At 43.1% G+C, this 19,785-nt stretch overlaps 1 long non-coding RNA gene across 1 annotated transcript in view; it reads left to right on the top strand.

Moving 5' to 3' along the window:
* Window positions 1-18,458, top strand: part of LOC126996699 (uncharacterized) — an 81,134-nt gene extending 62,676 nt beyond the window's left edge. The window contains exon 3 of the long non-coding RNA XR_007751379.1: window positions 18,259-18,458. This is a non-coding gene — a long non-coding RNA (uncharacterized LOC126996699). The remainder of the gene's footprint in view (window positions 1-18,258) is intronic.
* Window positions 18,459-19,785: the final 1,327 nt, after the last annotated feature.

Raw genomic sequence — 19,785 nt, 5'->3', positions numbered from 1 at the left:
GTGTGTGTGTAATAATAATATGATAATAATAATGCTAATAATAATGATTATAATAATAATAATAATAATCATAATAATTATAACTATAATAATAATAATAATAATAATAATAATAATAATAATAATAATCGGTTCATTTATTAATTGCAGCCGTTAAGCTGAAAATGTACATATTATGAATACATTGTCGAAATATAATAAAAGAGAACAATGTGAAAGGAGTATGGGGGAATATCGAGATGATGGTTGATGAGGGGGAGGTGAGGTGGTGGAGTGAAGTGTGGTGGTGGTGCGCGAGGGGGCGGGGAAGGGCATCCTCCTCCGGGTGGCGGGTAGGTGTGAGTCCCAGGTCATGCCCCGGCGTGGCGTCGTATTCCATCTCATTGTCGAGTTTTGCCCAAAATTGAACTGCATGCACTGGCTTTACTATTTTGTCCATTTTATTCACTGCACCGCCTGTGTGTGTGTGTGTGTGTGTGTGTGTGTGTGTGTGTGTGTGTGTGTGTGTGTGTGTGTGTGTGTGTGTGTGTGTGTGTGTGTGTGTGTGTGTGTGCGTGTGTGTATTTACAGCAAAGTAAGCAGCTCGAGGGCTAAACAAATTATAATGAGAAAAAAAGCGTTCAGAAGAGTGGCCAAAAGGGATGCCAATTTCGGGGGGAGAGGTGTCTCGATACTCTCCTCTTAAAAGAGTTCAAGTCGTAGCCAGGTGGAAATACAGACGAAGGAAAATTGTTTCAGAGTTTACAAGTGTGAGTGATGAAAGAATGAAGATCCTGGTATAGAGATGAGCTAGCATAGAAAGCTGAGTGTTGCGGGGCCACAGGAAGAGGGGACGCATGCTGTTGACAAGCTCAGAAGAGCAGTCATCATGAAAATATCGATAAAAGAAAGAAAGAGAGAAGACATGGCGGTGGAATTTAGGAGGTGCAAGACTGTCAGTATAAGGAGGGGAGTTGATGAGACAAAGAACCTTAAGGCCCGTCCACACTATGCATCATGATGCGCGGTGTTGAATAGACATGTTGAAAAACGAGGTTTTCAACACGATGCAGCGTAATGAACGCACTGATGGGCTGTTGCCATTTCAATGCGACGCGCAGTGTTGCACCAACCATCGTAATGGGAGTATGGCGTGACACTTTCTCTGTGATGGCTCAATCATCATCCGCGCTTGCTTCCGCCAAACCCCTCGAGTGGACAAGGAGCAATACATTATATTTTATTGAGCTACTGAAGCAACATCCATCCATTTGGAACATTAAATGCAAGGAGTACAAGATGAGGAACATCAGGAGTGCAAACTTGGAAACTATAAAAAACAAACGTCGAGTTTTATGAACTGTATAGTACGGATTGAGGATATCAAGAAAAAACTGCACACACTGAAGACACAGTTCCACAGGGAAATGTCTGCCATGAAAGCATCAAAAAAGTCTGGAGCTGGCACGGAAGACATCTACACTCCGGAGTTGTGGTGCTTTGATGAGCTGCTTTTCCTGGCTGAGAGAGAACTCATACGTGCATCCACTTCCAACTTGGATGAAGGAGAAACTACTCAACAAGTTCATAATTTTATTGTGCGTACACCAGCAATAATAAAATTTTCATACATATAAAGATAAAGATATGCCAAAGAAAGATTTTAATCTCTCTCTCTCTCTCTCTCTCTCTCTCTCTCTCTCGTAGGCTATATGTCGCACTTACGTTGCTGCCAGACTAGGCTATATTTCCCCACATACGTTGCTGCCGTGGAGCAGCTCCTTCCTCATTGAAATATTCCATGAACTCCTTCCTGATGGCTTTTGCATCATTTGTGGGATATCTCTATAATCTCTCCACGGGAAGAAGCTGCCTATTATCACGCCATGCCCCCGGTGTTACCACTCCATCTGCAATATTCCCACCGTCAAAGCTAATCAATCGGTGACTTACTCCCGAGGTTGAGTTGCGTTGTGATGCACCTAAATCTGGACGCTAGTGTATTGTTTTTAACACCACTACTGCATCACATGGCTGCTACATGATGCATAGTGTGGACGGGGCTTTAGACTCCATTCTGTCCAAGAGAGCTCTGTGTGTAGAGATCCCCCACACATAAGACGCATACTCCATATCAGAGCGGACAAGGCCCCAGCATATGGATATCTTTTGGGAAGGGGAAAACAACTGGCGGAGACGATCCAGGACGCCCAACCTCAAAGGAACATAAAGGAAGAACAAACAACAGCAGACCTGCTGTTCCTTACGAGGCTGTTTGTGACAAGCTACACTAACTATCTAATCAAAAGTGGAAGATGAAGGACAGCAAAGGCGAAGGCTCCTCCCCACCCTCCAGCCAAAGCTGGCAGGAAAGGAAAAAGAAACGAACCATGCAGCATGGAAAAACTGCATGGAAATTATGTAGGAAAGAGGGAAGAACTACCATTACTGCTACCACTAACCGGGCGATAAAAGCGGACAAGGACACCAGTATTCGAAAGAACTTAACGTTATTACGACAATGAGTAATATCTTAGTTGCTGGTTGGATTCAAAATACTTGTCTAATCTATTCTTGAAGGCCGTAACTGTTGTACTATCAACGACATCACAGTGTAGAGAGTTCCAAACATTAACAAATCGATTGAAGAGGAAGTGTTTAGCTTCGTGCGACGAGAATCTTTTACCACTTATCTTCAAATTGTGATTTCTTCTTGTTCTATTTGATCGATCAATTGTAAAGTAATCTTCCGTATTGATGTCACTGAATCCTTTAAACATTTTAAACACTTCTATTAGATCGCCTCGCATTCTTCGTTTTGATAGGCTGAATAAATTTACTTCCTTAAGCCTTTGTTCATATGATAAATTTATCAACCTAGGAATCATCTTTGTTACTCTTCGTTGAACCGTTCCAACTTTTCTGTCTTTTCTGTAATAGAGAGGGAGGTGATTTAGTAAGAGAGGAGATATGAGGTTTTAAGTTGAGATTTTGAGTTATGTATATACCAAGGATGATTATTGTAGAAGTACGTGACAGCTATGTGTTGTCGAGGAATAGGGGATAGGTGTTTGGAAGATTACGTCGAATTGACAGGTGGAGAAATTGAGTTTTTAAGGGGTTGAAGAACATCAAGTTCTTTTTGCCTCAATCGGAAATGAGAGTTAGGTCTGAGGTTAAGCGTACTGCGGCCTCCAGCCTGGAATCTTTTAGTTCCTGTTGGGAGGATTTTCTTTCAAAAGATATTGAGTAGTGCAGAGTAAAGTCATCGGCTTAAAAATGGATAGAACAGTTTGTTTTCGAGAGGTCATCAATGAACAGATGAAAGAGAGTGGGAGATAGAACAGAGCCCTGTGAGACACCGCTGTTAATAAGTTTAAATGAAGAACAGTGACTGTATATCACACAGAAATAGATCAGCCAGAAAGGAATCTGTAGGAGAGTAGCTTAGAAAGCAAAGATTTGTGCCAGACTCTCAAAAGCTTTCGAAATGTCTAAGGCAACAGCAAAAGCTTCACCGAAACGGGTAAGAGAGGATGACCAGGAGTCAGTTAGAAAGGCACGATCACCAGTAGAACATCCCTTGCGGAACCCATACAGGTGATCAGATAGATGGTCAGAAGTTTCTAGAGGCTTAAGAACTTTCCTGCTTAGGACTGTTTCAAGAGTTTTAGAAAGACAAGAAAGTAAAAGCCATGGGACGATAGTTTGAAGGATTGGAGCTGTCACCTCTCTTATATTAGGCACAGGCTACATGTGGGCGCAATACCAGCAGGAAGGAAAGCTAGATGTTGACAGGCAGAGATTAAAGAGGTTTACCAGGTAGGTTGTCAGCACGGAAGCACAGTTTTTTAAGGAGGATAGGAGTCCCTCCATCAGGTCAATAAGCCTTCTGAGGATTGAGGCCACAGAGGGCAAAGAAAACATCTTTCTTAAGAACCTTAAAAACAGACATAGTGGAGTCAGAGGTGGGATGAGTAGCAGGAATGTGCCCTGAATCGTTCAGAATGGAGTTTTTAGAGAAAGTTTGAGCGAAGAGCTCAGCCTTAAGCTACAATCACACTGACTTTACGACCTGCTAACGACCACCTGCGACCTCAAAATGCGATTCACACCCACCGCTCCCTGACCACATAGGTGGCAAAGTAGTCGTGCGACCGAACGGCTACCGGTGGTCGTTTAGTGTTCGCCCAGTGTCCGTCCAGTGGGTGGCCGGACGGCGACCATGGTAAGATTCACACCTTGACCTCACACCTGGAGTCAAGTCAAGACGCCCACCATACGCCGACCGGTGACCAACAAGCAAAGACCAGTTCGCGTCCTGTCGCAATGAGGACGGCGACCTCCCTTAATTAACGACTTGCTGCTGACGTGTTACAGTATATGATATTTTCACCAAGTTATATTACACTTTTCTCTTTCTTATTACTGCAAATTATTTGTAAAAAAAAAATAGTTACTTATAAAGGTAATGAAAGTATTCTGTGCTTCACTGCAGCAAAAGACGGATATTTGTGACCCCCCCCCACCCCACCCCGTATGTGCTGCAGACATACAAAAAATGCTCCAAGCAATCTTGGTTTAACCTGTTGTTAGTATGTATGTAACATTATATTCGTTCTAAAGCATTTCCATCACCCTGGGCAGAGCAGAAGATGAAATTAACATTCTCTTTTAAATGGATAAATGCCATTAGCTCTGCAGACTCTCACTGTTACTGCTGTGCACATCATGTCCTGCAATAATTTACTTTGGTTAGGCTGAGGTGACCCATACACATTTGGCCGTGTGTTTGACCTGTGGAGCAGGTTGAGTTGGGACGGAGCTTGGGCGGGCTGAGGGGCGTGGGACGTCACTGCTCAGGAATGTACCTCATATCCGGGCAAGGGTGGTTTGATCTACTACCGGTCGCCGCACAACTCGCCGTGTGGTGGAAGGCCGGACGTCGACCACGACCAATGACAGGTAAAAAGTGGACGCCAACCTTCAGCGACCTCCTACTATCTGACGGCAACCAGACGGCGTCCGCTTGCCATCCGGTCGCCGTTCAACAGTTAATGGTTACCTATCGGCCACCGGTGGCAGCCCGCTTGCCGTCCAGACGCAGTCCATTCGGCCACCGGACGGCAACCTTTTTTACGACCGACAGCGACCTGAGAGGTCGGCTGGAGGTTTTAGAGCATGACCTGAAACCTCCATCGGTCGCAGGGCAGACGGAGACATGACGATCGCACGCACGACCAATCATCGACCATGTGAGACCTCCCGCGACTTGCAGGTCGCTGGAGGTCGGCAGTAGGTCGTAGAGCCAGTGTGACTGGGCCTTTAAAGATAGATGTGACGGCGGTGCTGCCGTCAGGATTAAGGAAAGATGGGAAAGATGAAGAAGTGCAATTGTGTCAGACATTCTTGGCTATGTGAAAAAGCAAGGTGTTGATATTTACTATTGATAAGTGTTTTTGGTGACTCGAACACTAGATTTGGCACGATTCCGAGCAGATATGTAAAGTTCGTGATTAGCAGGAAAGCGAAGGCTCTGGTACATTTTGTGACCCGAGTCTGTATCTTTGATAGCACGATAAAAAACGTGATTAAGCCAAGGTTTTTTAGCATGAGGAGTAGAGAAAGTACGTTAATTGTGTGCCTTCATTCTAGAGACAATCACCCCAGCAATGCTCTGGGCACACACAGAGGGGTTTCTGTCCTAGAAGCAGTAATCACTCCACGGGAAATCGGAAAAGTACATCCTTAGCTCGTCCCACCGAGCTGGAGCGAAATGCAAAAAGCACTGTTTCTTCGGTGAGTCCAGAGGCTATACAGGTGCGATAGGACAGAATACGGATATAAAGTTGTAATCGGAGGAGTCCAACTGAGAGAACAGTAAAAAAAAAAATAAGCTGAAGGATTTGAGGCTAGGAAGAGGTTTATAATGTTGAGTGTATCTCCATGGCGGTCGGGATTAAATGTAGAGTGCTGAGCTAACTGCTCTAGATCATTGAGGAGAGCAAAGTTGTAGGCGTGTTCACCAGGCTATTCTGTGAAAGAGGATGAAAGCCAAAGCTGGTAGTGAATATTGAAATCTTCTAAGATGGAAATTTCAGCGAAGGGACACAAGTGAGGCAAGATGTGCTCCACTTAAGAGTTGAGATAGTCAATGAATTTTACATGTGTGTGTGTGTGTGTGTGTGTGTGTGTGTGTGGGCGCGCGCTCGCTTGCGTGTGTGTGATAAAATCCCAACAGGGCAGTTTAGAAAGCAAAGAGTTGTGCCAGACTCTATCGAAGGCTTTCGATATGTCTAGCGCAACTGAGAAAGTTTCACCTAAACTGCTAAGACAGGATGACCAAGAATCAGTTAAGAGAATGAGAAGATCGCCAGTTGAACGCCCCTTGCGGAACCCATACTGGCGATCAGATAGAAGGTCAGAAGTGGAAAGGTGCTTTTGAATCTTCCGGTTAAGGATTGATTCAAAAGGTTTAGATAGACATGAAAGTAAAGCTGTAGTTTGAGGGATTGGAACGGTTACCCTTCTTAGACACAGGCTGCATGAAGGCTGTATGAAGGAAGGAACGGTAGACGTTGACAGGCAGAGGCGAAAGAGTTTGACCAGGTAGGGTGTCAGCACGGAGGCACAGTTTTTTTAAGGACAATAGGAGGCACTCCATCAGGTCCATAAGTCTTCTGAGAGTTGAGGCCAGGGAGGGCATAGAAAACATTCTTCTTAAGAATCTTAATAACAGGCATAAAGCAGTCAGAGGGGGGATGAGTAGGAGGAATATGCCCAGAATCGTCCTCAGTGGAGTTGTTACAGAAAATTTGAGCGAAGAGTTCAGCCTTAGAGATAGATCAGACGGCGGTGCTGCCGTCAGGGTTAAGAAGAGGAGGGAAAGAAGAAGTGAAGTTGGAGGAGATATGTTTGGCTAGGTGCCAGAAGTCTCTGGAAGAATTAGAGAAAGCAATGTTTCGACATTTACTATGGATGAAATAGCTTTTGATAAGTCGAAGAATAGATTTGGCACGATTCCGGGCAGAAATGTAAAGATCATGATTAGCCGGAGTTCAAAAGCTCTGGTACTTTTTATGAGCTGCCTTTATCTTTGACAGCACAAAAACAAGCATGATTAAACCAAGGCTTTTTAGCATGAGAAATAGAGAAAGTACGTGGAATGTATGCCTCCATTCCAGAGACAATCAACTTTGTGATGCGCTGGGGACACACAGAGGGGTCTCTCTCCTGGAAGCAGTAGTCATTCCACGGGAAATCAGAAAAAGTACACCCTGAGGTCGTCCCACCGAGCTGAAGCAAAATGCCAGAAGCATCGCCTCTTCGGTGGGTCCAGAGGATGTACAGGAGCGATAGGACAGGATACAGAAATAAGGTTGTGATCGGAGGAGCCCAACGGAAAGAACAGTATGACTGAGTAAGCAGAAGGGTTAGAGGTCTAGTATGTTGGGCGTATCTCCAAGACGGTCGGGAATACGTGTAGGATGCTGAACCAGCTGCTCGAGATGATTGAGGATAGCAAAGTCGTAGGGTTGTTCGTTCACCAGGCTGGTCAGTGAAAGAGGATGAAAGCCAAAGCTGGTGGTGAACATTGAAATCTCCTTGGATGGAGATTTCAGCGAAGGGAGAGTGGGTCAAGGTGTACTCCACTTTAGAATACAAGTAGTCAAAGATTTTACTTAGTAGAGTTAGGTGAGAGATAGACATCACATATTTATTTAGTAATAGAATGGTGGAAAATTCTGAAGAGTCAAGGTCGTGGGCACGAGAGCAAGTGATGTCGTTGCGTACGTAGACGCAACATGCAGCTTTGGATTGATATTTAGGATAGAGATAGTAGGAGGGAACAGAGTAGAGATTGCTGTCAGTAGCCTCAGAAACCTGTGTTTTGGTGAGGAAGAGAAGGTGAGGTTTAGAGGAGAAGAGATGATGCTCCACAGAATGAAAATTAGAGCGAAGACCGCGAATGTTGCAAAAATTGATAAGAAAGAGGTTCGAGGAGTCATCAAGACACCTCTAAAGTCAGCCAGAAGGGGAGTCCTTCCTGGGGAAAAGGTGCGTATGTTGTGTGAATGCAGTGTGGTGTGGAAAGAGAGGATCTGTCTTTAGAGAGCATGCTGACCTACTCTCTGGTGTTGATGAGACAATAGGGAAACGGAAAGTGAGGACATGGAAAATGTCTTTGGAGGGCTTCAGCACCCTCCTCGCTTCCCATATGTACCTTACCGGGAGTGGCTTACGCCCGTGTCGGTAGGTGTCTTCCTGCCTTCTCCCTGTGTGTGTGTGTGTGTGTGTGTGTGTGTGTGTGTGTGTGTGTGTGTGTGTGTGTGTGTGTGTGTGTGTGTGTGTGTGTGTGTGTGTGTGTAATACGTCCAAAAACGATCTACGCTGTTAATGTTCCACCACAGGTGCAGGGACTGAAAAGTTGCTGAACAAACTGAAAAAACAACTTCGTTTGGTCTGCTACTTGTATCCTTCCTGTTTTTGTTTTTTTTCATGTTACTTCTACTTTTTTAAGCTTTTTACTTCATCATTTATGTGCTGTTTCGCTTTTTTTTTTTTTGCGAATGCTTCTTTCGTGATAAAGGCGATAATGTCCATTTATGCCTAAGAGAATGCAAATGTCATTTAATTTGTCAACGTGCAATTCTTTCCTAATGAAAATTCCCCACAGATTGTTTGTAAAATAACAATCAAGAAAGGTCACAGAAAATTGCATGATATTCTTGGGAACAAAATAGAGGGGAAAGAAGGAAGGGTGGAGCTAGAAAAAAAATATAACCTTGAGTCTGCATGTGTTATCATTTTCTCGCTGAAATGAATGCCCTAGCTTCTTTCCGTCGTTCCTTTCTTCATTCGTTCATTTAATTTCCAGGTGAATGCTTTGCACGAACCCAAAACTGCCGCAAATTAAGGCTTCATTCCTCCTTTGACAGCCTCACACCTACACTCGGGACTTGTCATTAGGATTAGTTACCTGCCTACTCGCCTCCCTCAAAAACGTACACTTTTGCCACTCTCGTCCTCTGATTAAGCCTCGTCACAAGCAGGTGAGGACAAGTGACGTGCCTTGGACAGGTGAGGTGTGAGCTGCGTCCCCTCTTTGCTTTTTCCTTCCTCCTCCTCCTCTTTCTCCTGTTCCATCTCTCTCTCTCTCTCTCTCTCTCTCTCTCTCTCTCTCTCTCTCTCTCTCTCTCTCTCTCTCTCTCTCTCTCTCTCTCTCTCTCTCTCTCTCTCTCTCTCTCTCTCTCTCTCACACACACACACACACACACACACACACACACACACACACAGAATCAATACGCATGCACTTAATTAGGCAATATTCATAACTGTCCACGGGTAGGAATAGCAAGAGGAAGAGAGGAGAAAAACGAATGTGAATATTGGGTGTAGGAGAAGGGAGAGGAGGAGGAGAAGGTAAAAGTAGTGGAGGAAGAGAGGGTAATATTTAGTGTAATAAGCAAGTATAGGTGTATGATTGAGATTGAGCTACAGAGAATTGTTAGGGTGCATGAGCTGATTAGGCACGGGATACTTGGCTTTGCTGAGGAAGCTATTGGTACGAACTGACAGACAGAAGACATACACAAACAGACAGACATAAACAAACATACAGAAAGGCAGACTGAAAAAAACAGACGAGAGAGAGAGAGAGAGAGAGAGAGAGAGAGAGAGAGAGAGAGAGAGAGAGAGAGAGAGAGAGAGAGAGAGAGAGAGAGAGAGAGAGAGAGCAGTTGAATGTGTGTGTTTTCGTATGTGCGTGCGAGTGCGCGTGCTTGTGCGTGTGTGTTTGTGTGTGTGTGTGTGTGTGTGTGTGTGTGTGTGTGTATATTTTACCCTCCCGATTAGAGCAAGGCTCATTGGTCGATCTCTGGGTACGGTCAGGACCTCACACACCACACACCCCATCCCCCTTGCTGAATGATGGGGTACAGTAATCACTTCTAGTCAACGGAAAAAACCCGGCCTGAGCGGGGCTCGAACCTCTGCCTGCCGCGCCGCAAAGCCTGGCAGCACAGGGCTCTAACCTGCTGAGCTATCGGAGTGGTCTCTGTGTGTGTGTGTGTGTGTGTGTGTGTGTGTGTGTGTGTGCTGTCAAGCTGTGTTCAGCTCCAGCGTTTTCCTTCTCTAAGGCACGACGAGTCCCAAACAGATAGAATATGTACCCAAGTAGTTCTAAGAACTTGATACTTCTCTCTCGGCTAATAAATCGGCACACGTATTAGCCAAACATATGAAATTTTTAAAATAAAATCCTAAAGAGTCGGTGTCGGGATCGGGGCTTGACAAGAAACTGGTGAGGTGTTCTCATCCTGTTGTCACGGTTTTTTTTTACGCCTTTTTTCCTAATATGCCATACTTTTTGTTCCATATCTTCCCGCCTTACCATGTAAGACTTTAGTAGTATGTAATCCAGTTCTCAGAGGACCTGCGGGGAAGATCTCTCCTGGGTGATCATACAATTCAACCTTCCATAGTATACACAGTCCCTCTCCTCACCGCCGCTTCGGGTCCTCAACGCCCTCATCTACGCCGATTACTGATGCCCACCTACTCAAATCTTAACACTCCTTGATACAAGGTTAACAAGATGACACCCCTGCCCACGTGACCCTTGACCCAGTAGTTTTAACCCATTCAGTGTTTAGGACACACAAGTACCTATTAGTCTGAGGTCACATATTCACGATCTTGCACTCCCGACGCCTCCCGACTTTAGAAAAAGTCACCATCCACGGCGGTCGCGATGCCTCTTTCCGACCATCTTCAAGTAATCCCGGGGATCGGTTGCGGCCTCGCCATATCTCACCGACCGTCGCGGCGTGTCAGGCCACCCATAATCTAGACGCAGCTCGCATATTGTATTGTAAATAACATAAATAATAAGAAAAAATTGAGATCATAAATATTTGCCATACAGCCTATATTTCGGCCCATATTAGAAACACACAGCGCAATATCTCCTGCTACGTGTGATTTGCTTGTGAGTAAATGAATGCCCATATGAGGTACTCGTACGAGAAGTGGTCTTTTAAGAGTGCTCTTACGAGTCCCTATTAATACGGCCCAGGGTCTCGAGAACTCTAAATCCATGTTCCTTTGCCTCATTATCACCGGAGAAAGTGCTGCGTTGCCATTAGTTCCTTACCGCCCTCAGTAACAGTGCAAAACCCGCAATCCTACCACGCAGTCCAGTTAGATCACATTATGAGCTCCCGCGGATGTCGGAATAACTTGATTATTGGGACCTAAACCAGTACTTGGTACATCGAGCCTTCACCGAACACACTGTGCTGCACGGGCTCACTAATCAAGTAGATTTTCCCACACATGCACGTGGAGGCATACTTGCTCTAATGCTGACAGTTCCTTCTGCAGACTCGTCGCGGTGCCACCAAACTTTCTCTAAAAATTCCACTCTGGAAGACTTAGGGCATATTCCTCCTACTCATACCCCCTCTGACTCGACTATACCTGTTATTTAAATTCAAGAGCGATGTCTTCTATGCTCTCGCTGGCCTCAATCCTCAGAAGGCTTATGAACCCGATGGAGTGCCTCCAACTGTCCTTAAAAACTGTGCTTCCGTCCTGACACCCTGCCTGGTCAAACTCTTTCATCTCTGTCTCTCAACATCCAACTTTCATTCCTGCTGGAAGTACACATTCATACAGCATGTACCTAAGAAGGGTTGCCATTCCAATCCTTCAAAATACCGTCCTATAGATTTACTTTCTTGTCTCTCTAAACTTTAGAATCTAAAGCTTTTAAATATATTCTTAACCGTAATATTCATAAGCATCTATCCACCTCTGACGTTCTATCTGATTGCCAGTATGAGTTCCGCAAGTAGCGTTCTACTGGTGATCTTTCTTTCTTAACTGACTCCTGGTTATCCTCTCTTAGCCGTTTCGGTGAAACTTTTGCTGTTGCCTTCGACATCTCATAAGCTTTTGACAGAAATCTAGAACAACTCTTTGCCTTCTAAACTACCCTTCTACGGTTTATATCCCTCGCTGATGGCATCTTTTAGTCTCCACAAGACCTAGGTAAGACCCACCATGGAGTATAGTCCCATGTACTTCGTATGTCGAGTGGCGGCTGCCACCTCCTTGCTAAACAACGTGCAGAGAAGAACCAAAAGACAGTCCATCAACGGCGCTAGACAGCATGAACAACATGAACAGAGACATCAGCGGCGGCATAAGGCAACAACACGAAAATCCAACTAGGCAGCCAAGAGCACCACAGGTGGCTGACCTCCACCACTGTGCTGCACAAAGCACAGCTGTTACAAGCGCGACACTGTGAATTCCTTTAAATATATCTTAGCGACCAACGCAGCACAAGGACTGTGCTGGTCAGCGACCTCCTCCAGTAAGTTGCAAGGTCTCACTCGTCAAAGCACCAACGAGCGTTTAAATCAGCGACCTCATATCTGGGGAATGCCTTTGTGGCTGCCGTAGACTTTAAGGCGCAAAGTCGCCCACAATTTGCACCGTCGGCACTCACCAGCACCACCATACATACATATATTTATATTCGCATAAACTAGGTAAATGATTTAATCAATATACAAAATAAGCCATAAACGTGAAACTCATGTTTTTAAATTTCACACAGAGGTAGCTTTAGCATGTCTCATGACAGTGAAGTCTCTAGCTTTACGAACTGATTTTTCATTTTTGTGTAACGATAAACAATCCTTTAGAAAATCTTCGCATGCATTTTAAGAAAGAGAAAATGAGAGAGAGAGAGAGAGAGAGAGAGAGAGAGAGAGAGAGAGAGAGAGAGAGAGAGAGAGAGAGAGAGAGAGAGAGAGTGGGAGTGGACCAGCAGGAAGAGTAGCCAGTTTGTAGGCTAATGAAAGGAAAAGGTCAATACGAGGGAGGAATATATATATATATATATATATATAGATATATATATATATTTATATATATATATAGAGAGAGAGAGAGAGAGAGAGAGAGAGAGAGAGAGAGAGAGAGAGAGAGAGAGAGAGAGAGAGAGAGAGAGAGAGAGAGAGAGAGAGAGAGAGAGAGAGAGAGAGAGAGAATTAGATAAATAGATAAATTGATGGATGGATAGATAGATAGATAGAGAGAGAGAGAGAGAGAGAGAGAGAGAGAGAGAGAGAGAGAGAGAGAGAGAGAGAGAGAGAGAGAGAGAGAGAGAGAGAGAGAGAGGGGAGGGGGATTTAACATAATGGACGAAGTAACATATGAAGAAGTGTGTGAATAAACCGAAAAAGATTACAACATAAAGGCCAGAAGTAGTAAGGGAGGGAAGAAGTAGTTTTTGAAAGGAAAGGAAAGAGTGGGAAGGATAGTTGGAGGGCAAGGCATTGGCGGGGGTGGGTTTGGGTGGTCAATGAAGACATTTCTGAACCGCACATTCCCTCTGTCGTCAACCAGATTTGCATAAAGGTTAGTGTCCCCTCAACAGCCATTTTCTTTCATATTTACGACCGTTGTGGATAGCGGTCACCCATCCCCTCCCTTTTTTATTTGTCCCTCCGTCTCCTCCACCTCCTGCTCCTCCTCCTCCTCCAATTTCATCACCTATATATTCCATTTGCTTTATTTTTGTTTATGAACTATCGTTATTATAAAATAATTTGCCTCATTATTATTTTTCTTCCTTGTATGTTTCGTTTCCTTATCCGCGCTATTGTATTTCATTTTTTTTGGTAATCTTTTTTTTCTGTACTGACATTACTCTGCCACCTCTACCACCACTCTCTAAAACATCTACCACCACCACCAACAACAACAACACAACCACCAGCACCAACACCATCACCACCACCACCTCCACTATCATCAAAAAACATTACCGCCATCACAACACCACGACGGGAAAACAACAAACACATTATTGACAGCAAATACTAAAGCAGCAACAACAACAACGACGACAACGACGGCATCTGTGATAAAAAATAATCATCAAACAACAATAACGGTAACCATACCAACACAAAACGTGACAATTGCAACAGCATCACAGCAAGTTTATTAGTTTCAAAACCCGTTTCAACTACCATCCTTCCTACCACCTGTATCTATGACCCTCTAAATTTTCCTCTTCTTTCCCTCATGTGATGTTCTTTTATTTATAAAATTATTTATAAGAAAGAATCTACTTAGTCCATTTTATGAAACAAAGGAAACCAAGTGCAAACCTATGCATTGTTTTGCAAGCTTGAAATAAATTAAGAAATAAAACACTAAATCTTGAAACTTGATGGGCATTGCTGTTTGTTCCCACCTACAAATGGGCATATATTCCCACTGTCCTTGTATCCTACCACAACTATAATAATGATGATGATGATGATAATAATAATAATAATAATAATAATAATAATAATAATAATAATAATAATAATAATAATAATAAAAACTAGCAGGAGCAGCATCAGTACCGTCGTTTTCACATGTCTATTCCTCCTCCCTGGCCCCATCATCCCGACCCATTCCACTGAACCAATATCCTACAGTAAAATTAGCATAATACGTGTTTTTTTACACCTTGACACACGACCGTCCCACAAACCCCAGCCAGCTCACCCTTCCCCCAAAAAAGAAAAAAAAAAGTCATGAATAATATTACTTCCCTCAAGAGCAACATGAACGATGGGAATATTTACGGGCGCAAAGTTCAGCGTTCTTCCCTGCCTTATACGGAATACATTAGCATAATCACCAGTAAGTAACCCATCCACCGACCCCGTCACCCGCACACCACCCCTCTCATCCCTTCACCCACCCTTTCACCCACCCACCTACAACACTTATTAACCTTTCGACCCATCCACGCATTCACTTTCCACACACCCCTCCACTCACCCACCCTCCCCATCACTCACCGCTCCACTAACTCACTCAATCACTCCACTCTACCCCATCCACTCTACATTTTAACCCATATCGAGTTCTATTTTCTCATACAGTTTATAGTCGAATGTATCAGTATTTTTTTTCTTAATTTAGCGTATATCACGTGGCTAGACCTTTTGTTTTTACGATCAAAAATTACACTTCCTGAAATTTACCTTCACGCGTGTATATTTACATTTTCATTCTGTCCACCTCTATTTTCCTTCTCTTATTTTCTCTTGCGGATGGATATTCCAAGGTTTTCTCTTCCACGCTCCCCCTTCTCTTCCTTCGTGAAAACTACCAAACAAAAAAGGAGAACAGAGGGAGCCGCAAAAATCGTCCCTATTGTTGTGAAGACGTCGCGGTCCGTCAGGTTATTTTATCAGCAAACATGACTTTAAAGGCGACGTCAACACCGTTTCGGCCCGACAAAGGGAGAGAGAGAGAGAGAGAGAGAGAGAGAGAGAGAGAGAGAGAGAGGGGGTGGGGGGGGTATCACTAGTTCACCACCCTTACCACCCACCACCACAACTGCTACCATTGCATTTTTCCGCCTTGTTTTTCCTCGGGTTTCAGTATGGATGGACGTTGTTTGTGGAGGTGTTTGGCTGAGGGTGGGTGAAGGTGGGTGGGTGGACCTGTAAGAGTGGTGGTGGACAACGATAATGGATGGATGGCTGCGTAGTGGAAGGTCGGTGGGTGGAGGTGAGAGTTGATGAGAAGATAGTGGGGATGGCGTAAGTGGGTAGGAGGGTAGATGGGGGAGGTTGGGAGTGGCTGGATGAGGGTCTTAAAGGTTGCCTGTGGTACATAAGGGTGGTGTTGCCGACGAGGTGGTGGTGGTGGTAGGTAGGTAGGTAGGTAGGCCAAGTGGTGCTGATGCTGAGGTGGTGGTGGTGGTGGTAGTAATTTAGTATATTGGTAGTGTGGTGGTCTTGGTTGTTGCTGGTAGTGGTGGCGGTGGTGTTTGTGTTGTTGGTGGTGGTGGTTAAGTTATTAGGTAGGTATATAGGTCCAGTGGTGTTGGTGGTGGCATTGGTAGCTTTATAGATTGCTAGAGTGGTTGGTTGTCTTGGTTCCTGGAGGTGACGTGGTTGTAGTGGTGGTAGGTAGATGGATCGAGTTGAGTTGATGTTTCGAAAGTGGGGTGGTGGTGGTAGAGAGGGAGATTGGTATTGATTCGTAGAAAATGAAGGTAGTGATAGGTCTATAGGCTTGTAGTGTTTATAAGTAGGTAGATAAGTAGGTAGGCGGGTAAATAGATGAACAAGCGTTAGTGCCGAGAAAGTGGTGGTGGTGAAGGTAGGTTTATGGGTTGGTAGTGTGGTGGTGATGGTGGTGGTGGTTGTGAGTGATGGTGGCGGTGGCATATTCGATACTTCCTTTTGGGTGACCTAAGACCCTATGTACACCTTGACTTTGTTGACATTATGCATAGAGTTTCCACGTCTTTTCTCCTCCTTCAACCTCTCCAAGGGTTTCTTTTCCTTCTCCTTTATTTCATCCTTTTCATTTCCTGACTTTTTTTTCATTATTTTTCCTATCGACTTCCTTTGAGTCTTTTTTTTCCTTCTCTTTTACTTCTTTTCATCTCGTTTCCATCTTTGTTATCCCTCTTTATATATCTTCTCTTCCTCCTCTTCCACAGATTATATATTTCCTTCCTATTTCACCACCTCCTCCTCTTATCTCTCTCCCTCTCTATCTATTTTCCCGAATCCTTGCAGGTGTCCTTTATCATCCTTCATATTACTGTCACTCTTATTATCCTCCATTTATCTTCCTTTCTTTCTCCCTCTTCGCCTCCTCCCTCCTCCATCTCCTTGCTCTCCCTTCCATGCTTTCATCTGAGCCTTTCATCTCTTCCTCCGTTCTTATCTTTCCAATAATGTTCTTCGTTTCATTTTATCATTCTCTTCAGCTTTCTTCTCTCGTCGACCTTCTTTAGATTCCCTTTCTATATGCTTTTCCTTCCGCGATTCTTTTCCTGTTCCTTTCACCCTCTTCTTCTGCTTTTCTTTGCATGACTAATTTGTTTGCGTTCCATGTAAGGGGTCCTCTCGTATGCAAAATAACTTCTTATCAGTTTTTGTAATGCATAAATTCACAACCCGCTCCATTTGGCAGAGTATCTCCTCTCCTCTCTCTGTTTCCCTCCACTTTACCCATCCCTTCCGCTTGCCTTCTTTTCTTTTCTCCTTTTCTTTTTTACAATTTCCTTTTCTTATTCCTCCTCTTTCTCTTATTACTCTTCTTCTTTTTCCTCCTCATCTTCCTTCTCCTCCGCCTTCTTATCCTCCTTCTCCTCCTATCCTCCTCCTCATCCATCTCCTCCTCCTCCTCCTCCTCCTCCTCCTCCTCAGCACTCTTTATCCGTGTGTGTTTGTATGTGCCTGTTTCGCTTCATTACACATCCCATCACTTACTCCATTTTCAGTGTGTCCTTCATGAGGTTTCATTTTCTCTCTCGCGTGGGTATTTCTTTCATTCGTTTTTCTTTATGTCCTCCTTTCCCTCTGTTTAGCGTTAAATCAGTCATTACCAATTCATTACCACCTTGGCCTCTGCACCCTATATATATGTTCTTATTTTCTACATTTATTAGTAACTTAATTAACATTTAACATCACTCATGTACTCCTACCTTTTATAGCAAGGACGTCTTTATTCATTTTGTACGAGTGTCCTACCACTAATTATTATCGACTGATAACTCTTAAACTACAGTAATATTCGTCGATGTTTTCTTCATCACCAACACCAACAGTCCCTTAAGCATATATAAACTCTAAGACTGCCTTCCAATTAATATTGTCTGTTCCTTCCCAGTACTCTTTACATATTTTTTTTTAATTAACACCTTTTTCAGGGGTTCTGTGTGCATTGAATCAATTATTAACGCCAGTGCCCTCGCAAGCCTTCTCCCGTCTCACGTCGTTTTTTTCTTCTTTATTAAATGGATATTATTCAGCACATTTGCTTCGTATATCTGTGTGTGTGTGTGTGTGTGTGTGTGTGTGTGTGTGTGTGTGTGTGTGTGTGTGTGTGTGTGTGTGTGTGTGCGTGCGTGCGTGCGTGCGTGCGTGCGTGCGTGTGTGTGTGTGTGTGTGTGTGTGTGTGTGTGTGTGTGTGTGTGTGTGTGTTACTTTTAAATATTAACGTTTTCATCATTATAGTTTAAGTTTTTTCCCACCCTGCTCTAAAGGAACGGACATCCTCGCACAGGGTCATCCAGGGGTACTAATTTAATAAGCTTAACACGACGCTCCTTCCTGTACGAGTGTCGTAGCCCTGGACCTTTAAACCCTTAAACTTTTAGTTATTTTTTTTCATCTGGTATTAAATTTGTTTATCCATTTTAACTTATTTTTCTTTCTGTTACAGATGACCCGTGTCAAGGAATGATTTGTCCTCATGGGGAGTGTAGCAGGGGCCAGTGTGTGTGCCCCAGTGGTTGCCCCACGGACCAGCCGGTGTGCGGCAACGACGGGCTCACATATACCTCCCAATGCCACCTGGAGCGCCACGCCTGCACCTCCGCCTTCGCCAATCTCACCATTAGCCACGCTGGACCATGCCGTAAGTTCTTGCTGCTGTATAGCAACCATGTTAAGTCTGGTTATGTTGATAGTGGTTAATGATGGTTACAAAACCCCTCATTATTATTTCAACTTTATGGTGTTCGTGAAGATACATGAACTAATATTTTTGGTGATGGTGGCTTTTATATTTTTTTAAGGCAAAAGAGATAGGCCAGTGACAAAATACAATGAAAAAAACGCTGCTCCTACTAAAAGAGTTAAGTAGAAGTCAGAAAGAATTATCAGTTAATATTAGAGAAAAAAGGTCAGTAATTAATCAGGAACTGCTAACTCGGAAGTAGTTTAAACAGCATTGCCTTTAAAAGTGATGGTTAATGATGGTAACAAATGCTACTGGAACCGTAATAGAGTTTAGTGCCGTTAGGAAAAAAAACATTCGTAAACACAATACGATTAGGAGTTACAGTTGGAGCAGCAATAATCAGTACTATAGTTTTTTATGACATGTTTTCCACGGTGACGTCATGCGCCGGCAAGGAATTAAGGTGTGATCAAAGTCATGACTATAGTGAACCTTGGCGCGAATGATGTTTGCAGGGGTTAGAGCTTCTTTATTTAATTACGAAGACTAACGTCGAGCATACGCGTCGCTTGAGTCACTCGCCGCCTCTACCCCTGAGGGTCTCCCCGAGCAAGCCCCCACGCAGCCATTCCCAATCGATCAACTTTACCCATCCATGAGTTACGTGGGCGTTCCCTTGGCCTCTTCCACTCAGGGTTGTCTCATGAAGGGAAATATATATATATGTATATATATATATATATATATATATATATATATATATATATATATATATATATATATATATATATATATATATATATATATATATATATATATATATATATATATATATATATATATATATATATATATATATATATATATATATATATATATATATATATATATATATATATATATATATATATATATATATATATATATATATATATATATATATATATATATATATATATATATATATATATATATATATATATATATATATATATATATATATATATATATATATATATATATATATATATATATATATATATATATATATATATATATATATATATATATATATATATATATATATATATATATATATATATATATATATATATATATATATATAAGTAGGATCGATGTCCGGCAAGCGTGCCACGTGCCAATATAGCCGAAGATGGCGTTCAGAAACGAAACAAGTAACAGGTTTGATTCAGTTTCATCAAGTAGTCGCTTTCACGAGACGAAATCATTCCAGCGGTGACCTATGATCCTGCGAAGGCACTTGGT

Source organism: Eriocheir sinensis, chromosome 10 (assembly GCF_024679095.1).
Source record: "Eriocheir sinensis breed Jianghai 21 chromosome 10, ASM2467909v1, whole genome shotgun sequence".
NCBI lineage: Eukaryota > Metazoa > Arthropoda > Malacostraca > Decapoda > Varunidae > Eriocheir > Eriocheir sinensis.
This window is presented reverse-complemented; position numbering and strand designations above follow the sequence as displayed.